This window comes from Sceloporus occidentalis, unplaced genomic scaffold, assembly GCF_023333645.1.
Source record: "Sceloporus occidentalis isolate IW3139 unplaced genomic scaffold, rSceOcc1.0.p SCAF_111, whole genome shotgun sequence".
NCBI lineage: Eukaryota > Metazoa > Chordata > Lepidosauria > Squamata > Phrynosomatidae > Sceloporus > Sceloporus occidentalis.
Genome location: NW_028317091.1, coordinates 874,688 through 895,833, shown reverse-complemented (window position 1 = coordinate 895,833; position 21,146 = coordinate 874,688). Strand labels below are relative to the sequence as shown.

General features: G+C 38.1%; 8 non-coding genes across 8 annotated transcripts; 2 read left to right on the top strand and 6 right to left on the bottom strand.

Annotated features, from left to right (window-relative positions):
* The first annotated feature begins 401 nt into the window (after nt 1-401).
* TRNAA-CGC (transfer RNA alanine (anticodon CGC)) lies at nt 402-474 on the top strand. The gene has a single exon. It is a non-coding gene; the product is annotated as a tRNA-Ala (tRNA).
* An 839-nt stretch (nt 475-1,313) lies between these two features.
* On the top strand, nt 1,314-1,386 carry TRNAA-CGC (transfer RNA alanine (anticodon CGC)). Its single transcript has one exon. It is a non-coding gene; the product is annotated as a tRNA-Ala (tRNA).
* Nucleotides 1,387-4,575: 3,189 nt separating this feature from the next.
* TRNAY-GUA (transfer RNA tyrosine (anticodon GUA)) lies at nt 4,576-4,661 on the bottom strand. Its single transcript is given in 2 exon segments — nt 4,576-4,611; nt 4,625-4,661. It is a non-coding gene; the product is annotated as a tRNA-Tyr (tRNA).
* Nucleotides 4,662-4,813: 152 nt separating this feature from the next.
* On the bottom strand, nt 4,814-4,885 carry TRNAG-UCC (transfer RNA glycine (anticodon UCC)). The gene has a single exon. It is a non-coding gene; the product is annotated as a tRNA-Gly (tRNA).
* Nucleotides 4,886-7,040: 2,155 nt separating this feature from the next.
* On the bottom strand, nt 7,041-7,126 carry TRNAY-GUA (transfer RNA tyrosine (anticodon GUA)). The gene is given in 2 exon segments: nt 7,041-7,076; nt 7,090-7,126. It is a non-coding gene; the product is annotated as a tRNA-Tyr (tRNA).
* Nucleotides 7,127-7,278: 152 nt separating this feature from the next.
* TRNAG-UCC (transfer RNA glycine (anticodon UCC)) lies at nt 7,279-7,350 on the bottom strand. The gene has a single exon. It is a non-coding gene; the product is annotated as a tRNA-Gly (tRNA).
* Nucleotides 7,351-9,487: 2,137 nt separating this feature from the next.
* On the bottom strand, nt 9,488-9,573 carry TRNAY-GUA (transfer RNA tyrosine (anticodon GUA)). The gene is given in 2 exon segments: nt 9,488-9,523; nt 9,537-9,573. It is a non-coding gene; the product is annotated as a tRNA-Tyr (tRNA).
* Nucleotides 9,574-9,732: 159 nt separating this feature from the next.
* TRNAG-UCC (transfer RNA glycine (anticodon UCC)) lies at nt 9,733-9,804 on the bottom strand. Its single transcript has one exon. It is a non-coding gene; the product is annotated as a tRNA-Gly (tRNA).
* Between the last annotated feature and the right edge of the window lie 11,342 nt (nt 9,805-21,146).

Here is a 21,146-nt window from a genome sequence, read left to right as displayed (position 1 = left end):
AACAATGTTTCACTGTTAAAACAGACCTTGTGATGTTAACAATGTTGCAGCTTTACTGTGAATGTATTTTGTGCTGTTCATTTCAATAAATGTTCATTTTAATAAAAAAAAAAAAAATATGTAGGTGGCTAAGAAAACGCACTAACCCAAAGAGTGTTGAAAAAGAAAACAAAAGGCTCACTTAGCGTTGAGTAGGTTTTTGTTGCTTTAATCCTCCCTCTCATTATTTCAAGTCTTTTTCAAAGACCAGCTTCCATTAGTGACTCTTTTTCTCAACTGACAGGGTGCTAGGAACAAAATAAAAAGAGCCTTTATTGGAAATGAAGATGGTCTTACAAGTTTCTTTTCTTTAGGACTTTAAAAAGAAAAAAAAAGTTAACTTCTAACGCTTAACAGTGTGTGGGGGATTAGCTCAAGTGGTAGAGCGCTCGCTTCGCATGTGAGAGGCAGCGGGATCGATACCCGCATTCTCCAGATTCTTTTTAGAGGCTGTAATTGGAAGGAGGTCAGATTTATTGTACTGCACATATTTTTGCAATCTTATCTGTTACAAATTGTGTTTGTTGGATGAAGCACTCATCATGTTTGTTGGATCAAGCACTCATCGTGTAGGGGGATTAGCTCAAGTGGTAGAGCGCTCGCTTCGCAGGTGAGAGGTAGCGGGATCGATACCCGCATTCTCCACAAGTCGGTATTTCAATTTCTATTAAACTGTGTATTTAGAAACTTTAGGAGAGAACCTATCTAGAGGACAAGAAATGTTTTTGAGTCTTTTCTCATTGATTGCATTCGCAACTATAAAGAGCTTTTCTTTTCCAATATGTAGGTGGCTAAGAAAACACACTAACCCAATGAGTGTTGAAAAAGAAAACAAAAGGCTCACTTAGCGTTGAGTAGGTTTTTGTTGCTTTAATCCTCCCTCTCATCATTTCAAGTCTTTTTCAAAGACCAGCTTCCATTAGTGACTCTTTTTCTCAACTGACAGGGTGCTAGGAACAAAATAAAAAGAGCCTTTATTGGAAATGAAGATGGTCTTACAAGTTTCTTTTCTTTAGGACTTTAAAAAGAAAAAAAAAGTTAACTTCTAAGGCTTAACAGTGTGTGGGGGATTAGCTCAAGTGGTAGAGCGCTCGCTTCGCATGTGTGAGGCAGCGGGATCGATACCCGCATTCTCCAGATTCTTTTTAGAGGCTGTAATTGGAAGGAGGTCAGATTTATTGTACTGCACATATTTTTGCAGTCTTATCTGTTACAAATTGTGTTTGTTGGATGAAGCACTCATCATGTTTGTTGGATCAAGCACTCATCATGTAGGGGGATTAGCTCAAGTGGTAGAGCGCTCGCTTCGCATGTGAGAGGCAGCGGGATCGATACCCGCATTCTCCACAAGTTTTTTTTTTTTTTTTTTTATTATTATCTAAGACACTAAAAACACGTTACACAATATATAAGAGATGTGAATCTTGGGTATGAGTATCTCTAGCTACTTAATAAGTAATTAGAATGAGATAATCAAAATAATGAAGACTCAATGCACTTTATGAGACATATTATATATTTCACTTGATTTATAGGTTACACTTAGTTTTTTTTTTGAAAATTGCTCTGTTGTAAAAAAAAGATCTTTTTTTTTTATTTATTTATTTTTTTATTTTTATATTTTTTTTTTTATTTTTTTTTTTTCTCCCTATTTTCTTAGGAATAATATGGGCACCTATATACTTAGCTGATAATTTTTATAACCTATACCTAGACTCCAACTGTCATCTGATCGATGGCATTAATTATCCGCACTATCAGAGGGGAGAATTGGTGCGGTTGTAGGCGAATACATCGGTGGATGTTATCCCTACAAATTTGTTTAATGTTTTTAATTATTGTCTTGTTTTTTTGTGGATTCCATGTTTATGTTTTACGAAAGACATACAATGTGAGACCCATTGGGAGAATAAGTAAGATTGTTAAACTAACCAAAGATGATTAGGTTCGGTACGATAAATACCCAAGGCCTTAATTCGACCCAAAAAAAACATATAGTATTGCAAAGGTTATGGCAAGAAAAAAATAAACATATGTTTCCTTCAGGAAACACATTGGCGTCTGGGGGACAATAATACCTTAAGAAATCAGAGATTTTCGTATTCCATACAGGCATCAATAAAAACAAAGAAAAAAAGAGGTGTAGCCATATTATTTTCTAAAGATCTGGATTTAAAATTTAAATACGTAGAAACTGATCCCGATGGCAGATATATTATAGCAATTGTTGAAATTAATAATATATTATTCACATTAGTAAATGTATATGCACCCAATACTTCCCCAGCTCGATACTTATCTAATCTTTTGGGAAAAGTTCAGAAGGTAAAACAGGGTTTTCTAATATGGATGGGAGACTTTAATTGTATATTAGATCACCATCTAGATAAAATGTCTTCAAAGAGAATTATTAAGGATCGAAATCTCCTCCTGCAAGCCCAGAGATTCCAAGCTTTGTTAAAAGCGCATGCGTTATTTGATATTTGGAGAATGGCCCATCCTACAGAAAAAGATTTTACATGTTTTTCTAAAACACATAATTCATATTCCCGTATTGATTTAATTCTGGGAGAATGTAACTTAGCACTAAAAGCAAAAAACATTAAAATACATGAAACAACATGGTCTGACCATAATTTAGTTACTATGGATTTGGAAGAGAAGGGGGAAAAATTTAGAACAGAATGGAGATTGAACCATAAACTAATGGAAAAATCAGAAGACATTGAATATATAAAAAAAGCATCCCAGCTTTACTTTAATGAAAACACACTAACCCAAAGAGTATTGAAAAAGAAAACAAAAGGCTCACTTAGCATTGAGTAGGTTTTTGTTGCTTTAATTCTCCCTCTCATCATTTCAAGTCTTTTTCAAAGACCAGCTTCCATTAGTGACACTTTTTCTCAACTGACAGGGTGCTAGGAACAAAATAAAAAGAGCCTTTATTGGAAATGAAGATGGTCTTACAAGTTTCTTTTCTTTAGGACTTTAAAAAGAAAAAAAAAGTTGACTTCTTGTGTTTAACAGTGTGTGGGGGATTAGCTGAAGTGGTAGAGCGCTTACTTTGCATGTGAGAGGTAGCGGGATCGATACCCGCATTCTCCAGGTTCTTTTTAGAGGCTGTAATTGGGAGGAGGTCAGATTTATTGTACTGTACATATTTTTGCAATCTTATCTGTTACAAATTGTGTTTTTTGGACGAGACGCTCGTCGTGTAGGGGCATTAGCTCAAGTGGTAGAGCGCTATTAAACTGTGTATTTAGAAACTTTAGGAGAGAACCTAGAGGACAAGAAATGTTTTTGAGTCTTTTCTCATTGATTGCATTCGCAACCATAAAGAGCTTTTCTTTTCTAATATGTAGGTGGCTAAGAAAACGCACTAACCCAAAGAGTATTGAAAAAGAAAACAAAAGGCTCACTTAGCGTTGAGTAGGTTTTTGTTGCTTTAATTCTCCCTCTCATCATTTCAAGTCTTTTTCATAGACCAGCTTCCATTCCAGCTTCCTTTATGCCCATCTCATGGTGATGGGGCTGCCCTGAGAACAAGAGCAGTATGATCAGGTTTTAAAATAAATTTGTCCGGTGTAATTCACTTTTCCCGCAGTGACAGTTTCTTTTACATAAATAGAATTTTCTGAAGGGACAAATTATACATATTACATATAAAACATATACACTTTATGAAACGATGTGGACACCCCTCCTAATTATTGAGTTTAGGTATTTCAGCCACATCCATTGCTAACAGGTGTATAAAATCAAGCACATAGTCAACCATCTCCCTAGACAGACATTGGCATTATGTCTCCCTTTTCCTCTTCATCTATCTTTGTTCTCTTTATCTCCCAACCCTTTCTCTTTACCTCTCCCTGCTTGTCCACTTTTTCTTTACCGCTACCTTTTGTCACTTCCTCTCCCCTTTTCTTTAATCTATCCTCCTTTTCTTTAATCTCTCCATTTTCATTATCTTTCCTCCTGTTGCTTTTTATATAATCTCTCTAATCTATTCCTCACGTTTCTGATGTTCCTTGACCAGCCCAAAGAGGTAAGGAATCTGCCCCAGTATTTTGAGGTGGCTATTCAGGTAAGGGGAGCGCTTTAGATGTTGGGGAATATGATTAATGCTATTTGATTTGACCAACTAGCAACAAAGGGTTCCAATAAAAACTAGCTTCCCATACCGGGAGTCGAACCCGGGCGAAAACCAGGAATCCTAACCGCTAGACCATATGGGATACGTGTCTCCACCCTGCACACACCACATGGGATGGTGTATGTGACAGAGCATCCACAGATCCTATAGGAGGTGAACCTTTTTATTTTAAAATACAGCTGTAATGCCTGTCAGTCCGCGGCTGCAGTTCATGAGTTCCTGTTCCAATGATCTTTGTGAGATGCGTCAGAGTTATAGTTTCTTTAGATCTTCCCAGATAAAGTGGTCCTTTTGCTGACCACGGAATTCGCACCTAAAGTCCACTCTTCACTCTGTAGGATCAACCTACCATTTTTTTTCCCGTCTCACAAAAATATAATGCTTCCTTCGAGCCGGAATCGAACCAGCGACCTAAGGATGTCCGATTATTTTCTACAGTCCTCCGCTCTACCAGCTGAGCTATCGAAGGTCATGCTTCAGTGTGCTGTCCATGCTGACTGTACCTGGAGCAGCCCCTCACTCACCAACAATGCGTGTTACAAGCTACATCAAGTTGAAGGGTTAACATTGCAAACGGCTTCAAACTTACTGAATAGACCCGGATGTGTAAAAATCTATTTTTGCGTTGGCCGGGAATCGAACCCGGGTCAACTGCTTGGAAGGCAGCTATGCTCACCACTATACCACCAACGCTGGACAGAGAAATAGGCTTTTAATCTAGAGATGGGAAGGTCCTGAAAAAAAAACATAAGAAAAAAAAAACATTTTCCTTCCGTTTTTTTCCAAAGCCATTTTTTGTTTGTGGGAAAAGATGTCATATCCCGGAGCTCAGACTCAGCAGCACTCAGAGGATGCTCACTTTCTATGGAGGTTGCGTAACGTTTTCTTTAATTTCATAAAAATGAACCCTGCTGATGATGTCCTGGGAAAGGCTGGGTTTTGTGACCCTTGAGTTTTAGGATAATGTGAGTTAGATCCAGTCTGATATACAACGAAGGTAAAACAAGTGTGGAACCAGTTTTCACAGAGCCCGATAGATCTGCTACATGGGTGGTTTTAGGAGTTCTGCATATGTAGATGTTATTGTGTCATTTTGCAGCCTTTAGCAGAATTTAGTTTTATGTGGAATATGGAATGTTTCATCAGAACATTTAGAAATCTGGCCGACCTTCAGGAAATGTTAAAAATTGTCATCTTCTGCCTTGGTCCGATCCTCTTCTCTGGCCTGGCTTATTTCTACACTTAAGCTTCTTTAGCGTAGCGGTTGTACCATTTGCCTCACGTGACAAAGGTCCCCGGTTTGAAATTGGTTAGAAACACTTCTTTTCATTATTCCCATTTAAAATACAGAACCGATGATTCATCACCAAAGAGGGCAATCTGCTCCTCAGTTTTGTACCAGAAGGTGGTGCTGTTGCCCTAGGTCTTGGCCTAGTCAAGAAAATGGTGGTCAATCTACTGATGTCTTTCTTTCAGGTAAATGACTGGTGCTTCACATACTTTTTGCTTTGTTGCTTTAGTGTATTCCTTTGTTTTTCTTGTTTGTAATTTGGATTTTGAGATGATTTTTCCATGATATGTTTGAACCTGATGCAGAACTCACTATAACTATAAAATGAAATACCTGGTCAGTATGTTGTGGTGCTATAAAATTTATACATACAATGTAATGTTGTTATAAATACACCTGTTTTGTGATTCGTACGGATAGTTACCTGTAAGTTGTCGGTGGCCAGACTGGGGATAACTAAGCAGCACTGGCACTTTCAGGAATTCCACCCTTCCTCCAGCAATCATCAGATATAGAAGATATAATGCTTGATCCCTTTATGCCCATCTCATGGTGATGGGGCTGCCCTGAGAACAAGAGCAGTATGATCAGGTTTTACCATAAATTTGTCCGGTGTAATTCACTTTTCCCGCAGTGACAGTTTCCTTTACATAATTTTCTGAAGGGACAAATTATACATATTACATATAAAACATATACACTTTATGAAAGGATGTGGACACCCCTAATTATTGAGTTTAGGTATTTCAGCCACATCCATTGCTAACAGGTGTATAAAATCAAGCACATAGTCGACCATCTCCCTAGACAGACATTGGCATTATGTCTCCCTTTTCCTCTTCATCTATCTTTGTTCTCTTTATCTCCCAACCCTTTCTCTTTACCTCTCCCTGTTTGTCCACTTTTTCTTTACCGCTACCTTTTGTCACTTCCTCTCCCCTTTTCTTTAATCTATCCTCCTTTTCTTTAATCTCTCCATTTTCATTATCTTTCCTCCTGTTGCTTTTTATATAATCTCTCTAATCTATTCCTCCCGTTTCTGATGTTCCTTGACCAGCCCAAAGAGGTAAGGAATCTGCCCCAGTATTTTGAGGTGGCTATTCAGGTAAGGTGAGCGCTTTAGATGTTGGGGAATATGATTAATGCTATTTCATTTGACCAACTAGCAACAAAGGGTTCCAATAAAAACTAGCTTCCCATACCGGGAGTCGAACCCCGGCGAAAACCAGGAATCCTAACCGCTAGACCATACGGGATACGTGTCTCCACCCTGCACACACCACATGGGATGGTGTATGTGACAGAGCATCCACAGATCCTATAGGAGGTGAACCTTTTTATTTTAAAATACAGCTGTAATGCCTCTCAGTCCGCGGCTGCAGTTCATGAGTTCCTGTTCCAATGATCTTTGTGAGATGCGTCAGAGTTATAGTTTCTTTAGATCTTCCCAGATAAAGTGGTCCTTTTGCTGACCACGGAATTCGCACCTAAAGTCCACTCTTCACTCTGTAGGATCAACCTACCATTTTTTTTCCCGTCTCACAAAAATATAAAGCTTCCTTTGAGCCGGAATCGAACCAGCGACCTAAGGATGTCCGATTATTTTCTACAGTCCTCCGCTCTACCAGCTGAGCTATCGAAGGTCATGCTTCAGTGCGCTGTCCATGCTGACTGTACCTGGAGCAGCCCCTCACTCACCAACAATGCGTGTTACAAGCTACATCAAGTTGAAGGGTTAACATTGCAAACGGCTTGAAACTTACTGAATAGACCCGAATGTGTAAAAATCTATTTTTGCGTTGGCCGGGAATCGAACCCGGGTCAACTGCTTGGAAGGCAGCTATGCTCACCACTATACCACCAACGCTGGACAGGGAGATAGGCTTTTAATCTAGAGATGGGAAGGTCCGGAAAAAAAACATTTTCCTCCCGTTTTTTTCCAAAGCCATTTTTTGTTTGTGGGAAATGATGTCATATCCCGGAGCTCAGACTCAGCAGCACTCAGAGGATGCTCACTTTCTATGGAGGTTGCGTAACGTTTTCTTTAATTTCATAAAAATGAACCCTGCTGATGATGTCCTGGGAAAGGCTGGGTTTTGTGACCCTTGAGTTTTAGGATAATGTGAGTTAGATCCAGTCTGATATACAACGAAGGTAAAAGAAGTGTGGAACCAGTTTTCACAGAGCCCGATAGATCTGCTACATGGGTGGTTTTAGGAGTTCTGCATATGTAGATGTTATTGTGTCATTTTTCAGCCTTTAGCAGAATTTAGTTTTATGTGGAATATGGAATGTTTCATCAGAACATTTAGAAATGTGGCCGACCTTCAGGAAATGTTAAAAATTGTCATCTTCTGCCTTGGTCCGCTCCTCTTCTCTGGCCTGGCTTGTTTCTACACTTAAGCTTCTATAGCGTAGCGGTTGTACCGTTTGCCTTTTCGACAAAGGTCCCCGGTTCAAAACTGGGTAGAAACACTTCTTATCGTTATTCCCATTTAAAATACAGAACCGATGATTCATCACCAAAGAGGGCAATCTGCTCCTCAGTTTTGTACCAGAAGGTGGTGCTGTTGCCCTAGGTCTTGGCCTAGTCAAGAAAATGGTGGTCAATCTACTGATGTCTTTCTTTCAGGTAAATGACTGGTGCTTCACATACTTTTTGCTTTGTTGCTTTAGTGTATTCCTTTGTTTTTCTTGTTTGTAATTTGGATTTTGAGATGATTTTTCCATGATATGTTTGAACCTGATGCAGAACTCACTATAACTATAAAATGAAATACCTGGTCAGTATATTGTGGTGCTATAAAATCTATACATACAATGTAATGTTGTTATAAATACACCTGTTTTGTGATTCGTACGGATAGTTACCTATAAGTTGTCGGTGGCCAGACTGGGGATAACTAAGCAGCACTGGCAGTTTCAGGAATTCCACCCTTCCTCCAGCAATCATCAGATATAGAAGATATAATACTTGATCCCTTTATGCCCATCTCATGGTGATGGGGCTGCCCTGAGAACAAGAGCAGTATGATCAGGTTTTACCATAAATTTGTCCGGTGTAATTCACTTTTCCCGCAGTGACAGTTTCCTTTACATAATTTTCTGAAGGGACAAATTATACATATTACATATAAAACATATACACTTTATGAAAGGATGTGGACACCCCTAATTATTGAGTTTAGGTATTTCAGCCACATCCATTGCTAACAGGTGTATAAAATCAAGCACATAGTCGACCATCTCCCTAGACAGACATTGGCATTATGTCTCCCTTTTCCTCTTCATCTATCTTTGTTCTCTTTATCTCCCAACCCTTTCTCTTTACCTCTCCCTGTTTGTCCACTTTTTCTTTACCGCTACCTTTTGTCACTTCCTCTCCCCTTTTCTTTAATCTATCCTCCTTTTCTTTAATCTCTCCATTTTCATTATCTTTCCTCCTGTTGCTTTTTATATAATCTCTCTAATCTATTCCTCCCGTTTCTGATGTTCCTTGACCAGCCCAATGAGGTAAGGAATCTGCCCCAGTATTTTGAGGTGGCTATTCAGGTAAGGTGAGCGCTTTAGATGTTGGGGAATATGTTTAATGCTATTTGATTTGACCAACTAGCAACAAAGGGTTCCAATAAAAACTAGCTTTCCATACCGGGAGTCGAAGCCGGGCGAAAACCAGGAATCCTAACCGCTAGACCATATGGGATACGTGTCTCCACCCTGCACACACCACATGGGATGGTGTATGTGACAGAGCATCCACAGATCCTATAGGAGGTGAACCTTTTTATTTTAAAATACAGCTGTAATGCCTGTCACTCCGCGACTGCAGTTCATGAGTTCCTGTTCCAATGATCTTTGTGAGATGCGTCAGAGTTATAGTTTCTTTAGATCTTCCCAGATAAAGTGGTCCTTTTGCTGACCACGGAATTTGCACCTAAAGTCCACTCTTCACTCTGTAGGATCAACCTACCATTTTTTTTCCCGTCTCACAAAAATATAAAGCTTCCTTCGAGCCGGAATTGAACCAGCGACCTAAGGATGTCCGATTAATTTCTACAGTCCTCCGCTCTACCAGCTGAGCTATCGAAGGTCATGCTTCAGTGCGCCGTCCATGCTGACTGTACCTGGAGCAGCCCCTCCCTCACCAACATGGTATGCATTGTGTTACAAGCTACATCAAGTTGAAGGGTTAACATTGCAAACGGTTTGAAACTTACTGAACAGACCCGGATGTGTAAAAATCTATTTTTGCGTTGGCCGGGAATCGAACCCGGGTCAACTGCTTGGAAGGCAGCTATGCTCACCACTATACCACCAACACTTTTTGTTTCCTACGTTTTGGTAATCAATTCCTGAGTGTTAGAAGCTGGACGCGGATGCTAAGCGTGGCAGAGTGCCAATAAAGCTCCAATAAAGTTGGAAGCGGTAACCGTGAGTTTCCTGGCTACTGGCTATTACACTCTTGATATCTCTAAATGAAATTACTAAAACCTGAATTAAACCAACAAGAAATACATGAAACATACGAACTGTATATATATATATATATATATATAAATACATTAATTTTTTGAAATAACATTCTATATTGCTATTGAAGATACCTTTCATCTTCTGAAATCTGATGTGTATGAATCTGCATATAATTTACACTAATTCGCCTTAAATAGATTTCGGTTTAAAGGCGTATAGACCTTTATAGGTCTCTTCTCTAAAGATAAAAGCGGGCAATGATAATGCCTCCAAAAGGTGACAAAACTGGCACGGGTGATAAAGAGGAAAAATCTAAAATGTCTGTGAAAACAAAGAAACTTCCTCCAATTAGTGCCTACTATTCTCCTAAAAGTCAAACGGATACTTCTGTCTTATCATCTAAATCGTCTCCAGATCGACTAAATGAGATTAGTATAACCAACCCGCCAGATTATATTACAAAAACCAATTTGATGATGGCACTAGATTCTTTATATATTAAAATTAAAGCTGATTTGGACCATAATCTTAAAGAATATAAGGAAGAAATGACCCATATGAAGGTCACTTTAGCTGCTCAATCAAAAGAAATTACTATGTTACATTTGGAAATTAAACAGCTTCAATCTCAAAATGAAGTATTAAAAGCAGATTTAACAAGACAAGATCTTAAACTTGCAGACCTAGAAGACAGGTCACGCAGACAAAATCTTAAAATTCGTGGGATATCTGAAGATGTGATAGAACTGGAACCGTACTTGATGGAACTACTTTCAACATATATAGATTGTCCAAACTACGGTCCGATATTAATTGAAAGAGCCCATAGACTTCCGCTGCCTCCTAACTGGACACAAACAAATACACCTAGAGATGTTATCATTTGTTTTGCCAACTATAGAATTAAAGAAGATCTAGTTAAAGAAATGAGAAGGAACCCTACTAAAATTGCAAAATTTGCATCCTTAACTACGTATCTCGATCTTTCACGTGCAACCAGAATACACAGAAAAAAATATTCTGATATTACTACCTGTTTACGGCAAAATAATATTATTTACTCCTGGGGTTTTCCCACAAAATTACGAATTAATTATCAAGGGAAAATCTATATTTGCAATGATCCTATACAAGCAAAGGACAATTTACTGAAATGGAATCTTACCATATAAGACTCTCTAATCTATAGAAGAAAATTTATGTTGTTTTTTGGTTCTTTTTTATTTAACATTTTTTATTTATTTTTTTCCTTTTTTTTTATTTTTTTTTTTTTATTTATGATATAAAGTATAAGATATTACCATATTATTACCTAAAATACTATTCTAATTGGGAAATATTATGATTGGTTTATTCATTGAGTTGGCAATGCACTGGTTGGAAATTATATGTTATGTGTTATAATTTTAGTCCTGTCACTAAGCTGGTAATGTAATGGTTGGATAACATATAAATGATATAAATGGTTGATAACAATATAAAAGATACAATAGATTACTTAGGATATAGATTATCACAAATTCTTAAATTTATTTTTTCCTTTTTTTTTTTTTCTTAAAAATATTAGATAAAATTATGGGACTCACAGAGACTCACAGAGATATATTAGTACTGTTAATCTTTGGATAAGATATTTTCACAAAGCTAGAATTGAGATATTAGGATAGGAAAATTTAAAAGACACTAATATATACTTATGACACATTATATATATGGGTGAATAGTAATAGATTTATTAGAATAAATCACTTGAGAAGAAGGAGACTTCTATTATAGCTATTAACATAAATTTCCTTTCTGATACATATATTGGCAAAAACCTATGATCATATACTAATATAGGTATGTCTATATATATATATACCACTATACCACCAGCGTAAAGGTCAAATACGCGGTGACATACCCGGAAATACACATACAAATCATTATAAAAGAACAGACATAACGAACAGAAATACTTACAGATCGCTGATTTTGCTGACACACGCAGAGACCTGCACCAATTGAATTTCCTGAAGAAGCCTAAGGGCGAAACGCGTAGAAAAAGACTCATTTGGACTTTAACCTATGCCTGTATATGCATTTTATGCATGAAAAAACTGTGAGTGCATTTCTATTTGGTATATGCTTTTTACCTAAGATACTGCACCATTTTAAGTTTGTTTGTTAGATTTTCATTGAAGAATATTAAAGCCTCTTTACAGTCCATATTGAAGGGTTGGATTTGCCTCTTTTTCTTGTGAGTGCAATATATCACCTAATCACCAATATTGGAAGTACAATCTACACTATATTGTGTTGTTTTCTACCTTTTCCTATATATGTTCCTGCGCCCCATACAATTTTGGTTTGTTCGTATTTTCACACTTTGAGGAAGAGTGTTGTTTGGGAGCTGCGGTCCAATTAGGGAAGTATTATTTTAATTTAGTTTTCATTATACCTCACCTGAGTGACACGTGTTATTTGTTTTTTTTCGTTTCACGACATTTTCTCTATATACCATGCATTAGCAAGCTTCTATCCTATCTATAGAATGCCTGTTCAGCAAATCCTTCATTCCATATTTTAAGGTCAAGGAAACCTTGAAGCTTATTATTGAAACCTATTAATATATCTTAATAATCATTTATTTATGAACAATGATTACATATCTTTGACTATTGCCTATACCAATAATTATATATGGTCCATTTCATATTACTAGGGTTAAAAGAGATGTTAAATGTGTTAGAATCTTTTACAATTCCCCCTGATGATAGGATAATATCCTTATCATATATTTTCAAATACACACATTTACTCACCATTCGTATCACATTCGTATCACATTTATACTACAATCACATCACACTTTAACTGGGACCATATGATAATCATTAGCATGAGACACCCTTTTCTCTACATTTGTTATGGAATGAGAGGATTGTGCTCTTTTTATCATTTCCCTTAATATTCCATCTCCCTTATCTACTTCATACATGTTTATATATCTTACTTATTCTACACATAAGAAAACTTTGACAAACAATACATAATAAAACAAGTATAGCTATAATAACAATTGGATTTAACAATATATTCCCAGCTGCTGATTTTACCGAAGATTGTGACCACATATTTACTGATTTTTTTTAAATTTGACCACCAATTAACTCCAGACATATCATTCCATTGATGTTGAATTTGTTCTAATTCACCTTGTTTATGTTGGAAAACAATTTCTGCATCTTTCAATTGTTGCTTTAATATGGCCAATAATCCCTTATCTTTCTTTATTTCCTCTGTCCATGTTTTCCAAGGAAAATGGTCTATCTGTGTCAGATTAAATTGCTGAGGTAGTGTTCTTAAACTCTCTGTACCTATAGTGGAGACATTAAACTTTTTCCCATCTATCTCCAACTTTTTCAAATCACCTTCTATGCAATATAATCCTCTGTGAAGAGTATCATTATGCATACAATTTGAAAAGAATGCTCTGATCAATGACTCTTCCTTCATTACTTGAAAACAAACTTTCCCTATCTTTACTTGAGTCATTAATTCATGCATAGATGTAACACTTTCAATCCTGGCTTCACATGATGAATGATTGTGAAAACAAGAATGATAGACAACCTTTTCTTGCCCTGGAAGACATATTACTTTAGAAACAAAATGAAGACAAGCTGAAACATCTAATTGTTCCAGATTTTCCCCATCAAATACAAAATCTGTATACCTTAAATTATAACGAATCTAATTTGTCCAACAATGTCTCTTGATGTATCAATGTCTGATGTCAGGAGTCGATCCACCCGAACTTCTCTTATCTTATGCAATAACAATATCTTCTGTGGTAAATCCTTTGTCTGATCATCAATTTCAATTGGCTTTTGGTACTGTTCAAACAACACAGCAATCAAAAAACTCAGCACCAACAACCATGGAAGTAATATGTAACACGCTATTTTGATGTCACGCTTCTTGTATTGCTGTTTCTCTGGAGGTTCTCTGTCCAATAGTAAACAGTTTTGTTCCTCCATTTTCTTGCAGAACTGTGTTCCTGCAAGAACAGAATTTAGTTAGAAACATACAATTTACACTGGTCAACATGTACCCACAGCTTCTGCTGCCTACGGGTATTTTTCACTGTTTTTTTCTGTTCTTTGAACAAGGATCATAACTTGACCCATTGTGTCGATTATTTCAAACGGTCCTTCCCAATTACTTTCCCAAGGTCCTGCCTTCCTAAAAGTCTTAATCATTACTGATGCTCCTTTCACAAATTTAGATGAGTGAGGCGGTACCATACGCTGCATTCTAGACGCTGCGTGAGGAAGGATTGTTTTTAAATTATCCTGAAGTACCTGTAACCACTTAGTTCTTGCAATGGCATCTTTCTGTGGAGTAGACAAAAACGGTTCATGAGGAAAGATCAATGGCATTTTCCTTCCTGTCATTAATTCAAAAGGTCTATACTGGGTAGTTGAGGAGCTTGTTCCCCTAATACTCATCAATACCAGAGGTACTGCATCAACCCAAGTATTTCCTTTATCAAGTAACATTTTTTCAATTCTAGACTTAATCGTTCTGTTCATTCTTTCTACAATACCTGCGGACTGAGGATGGTATGGAACATGGAATTGTTGACGTACCCCCAGTATTGCGCAAACAGCCTGCATGACTTTGCCAGTAAAATGGCTCCCCCTGTCAGAAGAAATCATCCTTGGGATTCCCCAAGTACAAAAAACATGATTCACCAATGCTTTTGCCGTAGACAAAGCATCATCTTTCCTGACAGGCAACAGTTCTACCCACTTAGAAAATACATCTACCACGACTAATGCATACCTGAGACCTTGTTTACCTGAAGGTAGGGGACCTATGTAGTCAATCTGCAATGTAGACCACGGACCGTCTGCAGGTGCAATTCTTAGAAGTGGTGGCTTTTGTCCTTTAGGCCTGGGGTTTACTTGAGCACAAATGAGACATGACTGAACAACATTTTGTACAGAGTCTTCCATTTTGTCCCAATAAAACTTCTCTTTGAGAATTTCCAGCTATTTTTGCTGACCCACATGACCTAAACTTTCATGATTATAGCGGGTGAATTCCGTCTGCAAGTGTTTAGGCACAACTGGAAGTAAATTACCTTGCATCTCATAACAAACCACTCCATTTTCACAAACAAAGGGAGGTGTTATTTTATTCTTACATTCCACAATGAACGGATCTTTCATCTGTTCATCACTAAATGAAGGTAGATTTGCTTCCTTACTCTTTACTGGTAGTATTTCCAACGGTTCTAGTTCCATCACTATCTCTCCTGCCAAAGCTGCTTCCTTTGCTAGAGAATCTGCTTTCTCATTTCCCAAAGCTAAATCACTAGTTCCTCTGCTATGACCTGGTACTTTGACAATAGCATATCGGTTAGGATTTTTAGAAGCAAGCTCAAAAATAGTCTGCAGTGTATCAACATGATTTAAGATTTTGTTAGATGAATCCACAAAACCTCGTTTTTTCCACACTGGTAAGTAGTCTGTTAGTGAACGTACGACATATGAACTATCGCTATAGATTACCAAAGGATCATTGTTTTCTTTCTCGTTAATTTCCAATACTGTTTTAACAGCTTCAATTTCTGCTCTCTGGGCAGAAAAATGTCCTGGTAGTCTATGCTGAATAGCTCGACCTTTCTTTGGAAACCAAATGGCATATCCGGTATAATACTGTCCTTTCAAGCAAAATCTAGAACCATCTACAAATACTGGTTCATCAGTTTCCTCTACTTCTTTTCTAAAAAGAGATGGATAATCCCCCTGAAATGTCTCAACACACTCATGTGATTCACCCTCATATTGCATTAGTTGAGGGAGCACATATTTAGCTTTATGATCCACTTCAATCTGTTTTGGAGACAAAGACAACAACCAATGTGCAAATCTTTGATGTGACACTCCTGGGATACTTTTTTCAAGAAGCAATTTCAAAGTGGAGTGAGGAGTCTGCAGAATTAGTTTGTTAAACCCAACAATATGTTCAGTCGCCTTAACTGCAAAGTGTACACCCACCAAATGTCTTGCACACGTTTAAAACCCTTTTTCTACAGGTGAAAGGAGTTTGGAAAAATAGCCAACTATTCTCCATTCTTTTCCCTGTAGCTGCAGTAAAACTGCTGAGAAAAATTTACAAGTCCCAGGAATTGTCTTAAAGCTTTGAAAGTTGTAGGTACAGGCAAAGCTGCTACTGTTGCTACTCTTTCCTGCAAAGGACGTCTCTGGCCTGGACTTATCAAAACTCCCAAGTACTGAACCTCTTGTTTCAGTAATTGGACCTTCCTTGGATTTAATTTCAATCCTGACTCGTACAACAGATTAAACAATTCTGCTAGCAAGGTGAGGTGTTCCTCTCTACTCTCTGTTGCCAACAAGATATCATCAACATACTGTAGAATACAATCTTGCCTTGAGAATTTTGATAACACTTTTGCCAATGCCTGATGAAACAGACTAGGTGACATGTGCGCCCCTTGTGGTAATCTGCAAAATACATATTGCTCATTCAGAAAAGTAAAAGCAAATTTGTATTGACAACTCCTCTCTATCTGAATACTGAAAAAACCATTACTGATATCCAGTACCGAAAAAAACTTTGCCTTAGCATTCAATCGAGACATGATGTCGGGGGTATCTGCTACAATTGGCGCCACATTTGGGGTACATTTATTAAACATACGCAGATCTAGAAGCATTCTATAAGAATTATCTGGTTTCTTAACTGCCCATAACGGATAGTTTGTCACCGAATTCGATTTGCGTATGACGCCTTGTTGAAGTAGTTCTTCAATAATTTTGGACAAAGGCTCAATTGAATCTGGAGGCAATCGGTACTGTTTCTGAGCTATGGGATCTGTTCCTTCCACTTTGACAACAACATCTTTCATCGTCCCTACCTCATTCTTAGATTGAGCCCATAACGAGGGATGTTTCTGTACAATTTCTACAAGAGTCAAGTCATTACAATCCATTTGTGGCCATACATGATTTGGGGATACCTCCTCAATTAAATTGATAACGCCCACTATACTATAGTCACTTGGATCTATTACTACAGGCCCTTTAAGGTTATTACTTCTCCAAATCACTGGATTCCCTAAGTCAATGACCCAACCTCTTTCTCTCATTACGTCAGCCCCTAAGATATTTTCTGAGCTAGGACAATGCCAGATATCAATTTCAGTACACAAATAGCCAGGAATCTCAAACAAAACACCAGTAACTAAAGTTGCTGAAGTATTACCTTTACCACTAAAACCTACAATCGTGCAAACAGGTGAGTTAGATGTTATAGGTAAAGCTTGATTAGTCACACTTAATTGAGCTCCTGTATCAATTAGGAATGTAATCTCTTTTCCCTGTAATTTTCCCTTGACATATGGTCTGCCACAGTTGTCAGTTGACACTGGAGCTACATAAGTCAACTTACAGAGTGATTGATTCTTATCTAGTCACTGAGAGGGTGTCAGACCCCCCCTGACATTCTTTCCTGTTACATTAGTAGCAGTACTATTTGTTGTGAGCTCTTGCACCTGTCTTATTAGTGGAGTGTATGGGGACGTTGACTTAAATTGTTCACCAGTAGGTGGGACTGTTGGCACCAGCCTATTCTCTTTCCCAAAATTTTGTGTTCTAGGGACAAATTTTCTATTTTTAAGAAATTGTTTACACTGCCACTTCAAATGTCCTCTTTTACCACAATGATAACAACTAACATTTGGTCTGAATATCTTTTGGTTAGTATTATCAAATCGTTCAAAATTAGTAGGATTAGTTTGTGGCTTGTGACAGTCATTCTGAGTTAATTCTCGCCGTTTGTCAATTAGTTCCTGTACTGTAGATACTTTTACCTTTACAGTTGACATTTTCATTGCTCTTCTAATACGATCAATGAATATGGCTGCTTCTTGCAAACTAGGTTTTTCAGAGGCAAGCTGAACTGATACAGGATCTAGATATTTAAATTTCCTTACAAATGCTATAATCATTGCCTGTGTTTCATCTCCATCATCAACTCCCATTACCATTCTATAGGCTTTCTCAAATTTCAACAAAAATGCAAAGGGATCATCTTGAAGATTTACTTTTAGAGATTCAATTAAGTCAAGAGATGGAGATGAGTCACCAGTTGTAAACAGAATTAATTGCTTCAATCTATCCATATCATTTGCATGCACTAATTGACCTAATGCATCCTCTGTAGGTGTGTCCTGTAACCTTTTGGACATATGTGAAGGTATCCATAGCCTAAAAATGGTGTTTCTTTGATTGTTATTTAATTGGAATTTGTCTGTATTTGTTTCAAATACATCAATATTATGGAATGCATCCATCTTATCATCATATTTAGGAATATCTTTGGCAATTTTTATTAATTGATCATTAATTTTTAAAGTCAATTTTGTTGCACTGTCTCTGAGCTTTTGTCTCTCAACTCCTCCTACGTCAAGTTCCTCATCAGAATCTATTGTTGAGGTACCAGATATTTCAGGGACAAAAGATACGCCCTTCTTACCTTCTTGTCTTGTGATAACTGACACCTTCTTATTTTCTAAACATAGTTTAGACAGTAACTGAGCTTGTCTGTCCCTAGCCCTCTCCAAGTTCTCTAATTGCTGAGCTAAAACAAAACAGTCGGGACAGCTGTTAAAGTCGTCAGTACTGTCATCAGGGTTAGATTCTGGTACAACTTTGTTAATCATGCAAATACTTTGTCTAGGTTGTAAATCCTCCACAATCAAGTCATTAAACGTTTTAAACATGCTTAGGACATTTTGCAGTTTCTTCTTAAGTTTATCAATACATAACAATTTCTTATCTATCTTCATATTTTCTAGCTCACATTGTTTGTACATACTAGCCCATAACTGTGCATTAGTAGGACAATTATCAAATTGAAAAGTTATTTTACTTTTGTTAGCATATGTTTTTATAAAATCCATGACTTACCCTTCTTAATGAACTCTCCTTGAATGGCTGTTGTATCACGCTGTATGGCTTTCTTGCGTCTGCCATCAATAGCGTCTCTTAGCACTTGTTGTTCCAATAAAATCTGGAAGTCTGTATCCTCAAAGGTTCTTTTCTTAATTATCTCCCGACAGTTTGCAAAAAGTGTACAGATATATCTGCCCTTCCCCCTGAGCAAGCTGGAGGGCAAAGGCCAGGAAAAAATACGCAGGGCTGGCACGCCAGATATGTAATAAAATGTATTCGGGCCAATACAAACTTCAAATAATTGGAACACATATAAATGTATGTGCGTCAAAAATAGGCAGAGTCACTTAGATGCAAACAAAGGTAAAACATTTAATACGAACAAAAATAGAAGAAGAATATTAAAAGTAGATAACAAAAATAATACAAAACGAGTCTTACAAAACCTTGGAGAGGAATTTTAGTTCATGACATCTGTCCTATGCATTCCTGAGGATGGAGGGAGGGAGTGTTGGGACGTGAAGAGTACATGGATGGCAAGTACATCTCCCCTCTACCTCTCCTCCTATGCTTCTCCAAGGCCTTAACTTATATACACAGTTTGAATAATGATGTCAGTCTTGTCAGTCTATTGGTCTTCACCTAATTGGGTAAACATGCTCACTAAGATCTTTACACGTCGAGACCCTATTTTAGGTGGTGGCTGTACGCATACTGTAATGCCCTTTTAGAGTTACAACTATACCCTGCATTAGCAAGTTACTATCCTATCTATAGAATGCCTGTTCAGCAAATCCTTCATTCCATATCTTAAGGTCAAGGAAACCTTGAAGCCTATCATTGAACTATTGCCTATACCAATAATTATATATGGTCCATTTCTTAATTGAGGTTTATTAGAATCTTTTACATGTGGCGATCAGCGTTTGGACTTCCTCCTCTGAGACAGGGCCGTTAAGTGACTCCAGCTGAGCAGGCGAGAGACGCGGTAGCGCTACCGAGTCCAAAAAGCGGCGCAGAGGTCGGTGGTCATGGAGATTTTGAGGAGCCTTGTTGCCGTCATATAAGTCCTGGTAAATGGTGGCAAATTGGTCAACTATGTCTTTCGGATGTACCCAACTTTTCTTGTTGGGATCTATAATCCTGGAGATGTTCTGAATTTTCCGCTGCGCTCTCAGGCGTCTAGCCAACATGGCATCTGGCTTGTTCGCTTTGTCAAAAAATTTTTGTTTGGTAAGGTTCAGGGAATATAAAACATCTTGGCTCAACAAAAGGTTCAGCTCCCCTCTCGTCCGTACTATATCGTGCAGTGTCGAGTTATCAAGAAGCTGCTTGTGACGGGTTTCCAGGGCTTCCAGCTGAGACGTGAGGGACTCAATCTCAGCCTGTCGCAGTTTCCGGCGCCCCGCTGCAAGTTTGAGGAAGGAGCCCCTAACGTATGCTTTGTGCGTTTGCCAAACTAGAAGAGGGTCAACGCCCGGGGTCTCATTAAAATCGAAAAACTCTGTCAAGTCCTTATTGATTTCCGAGACTAACGACGGGTCCGTCAACAAAAACTCGTCTAGTCTCCACTGCCTTGAGCCGCCGTACCAGTCAGTGAGATGAAGTACACACTCAACCGCGCCATGGTCCGACCAGATGATAGGGTGGATCCGCGCAGCATGAAGGGAGCGAGCCATGTGTTGACCAATAAATATATAATCTATCCGCGAGTAAGTCCGGTGAGGATGGGAGAAAAACGAGTAATCGAGGACTTTAGGATGAAGCAACCGCCAAGCATCGACCAACGCCACTGTTCTGGCAAAGTCCTTAAGGCGACCAGAGTTTGGTAGCGCATGAGAGAGAGGAGAGGCACTCTTCCTATCCAGATAGCCATCCCAGAGCGTGTTAAAGTCCCCACCAACGATAAGATTGTGTTTGCGGTATGGCAACAGGAGATCCGTGATGTGCGAGTAGAAAGCAGCAGCCGCTGTAGAAGGGGCATAAACATTCAGGATTGCTGTAGGTTTATTTTGAAGGAGCCCCAGGAGCAGGATGTATCTGCCCCACTTATCCTTGTGTACAGACTGCAGTTGAAATCCTATGGAAGAGCGAAAAAACACACTGACCCCATTTTTCTTTTGACTTGGATGCACGGCGTGGAAGTGTGACCCGTAGGACTTATCCCAGTAGGCAGGTAAGTGAGTACTGCGCAGGTGAGTTTCCTGAAGGAGCAAAA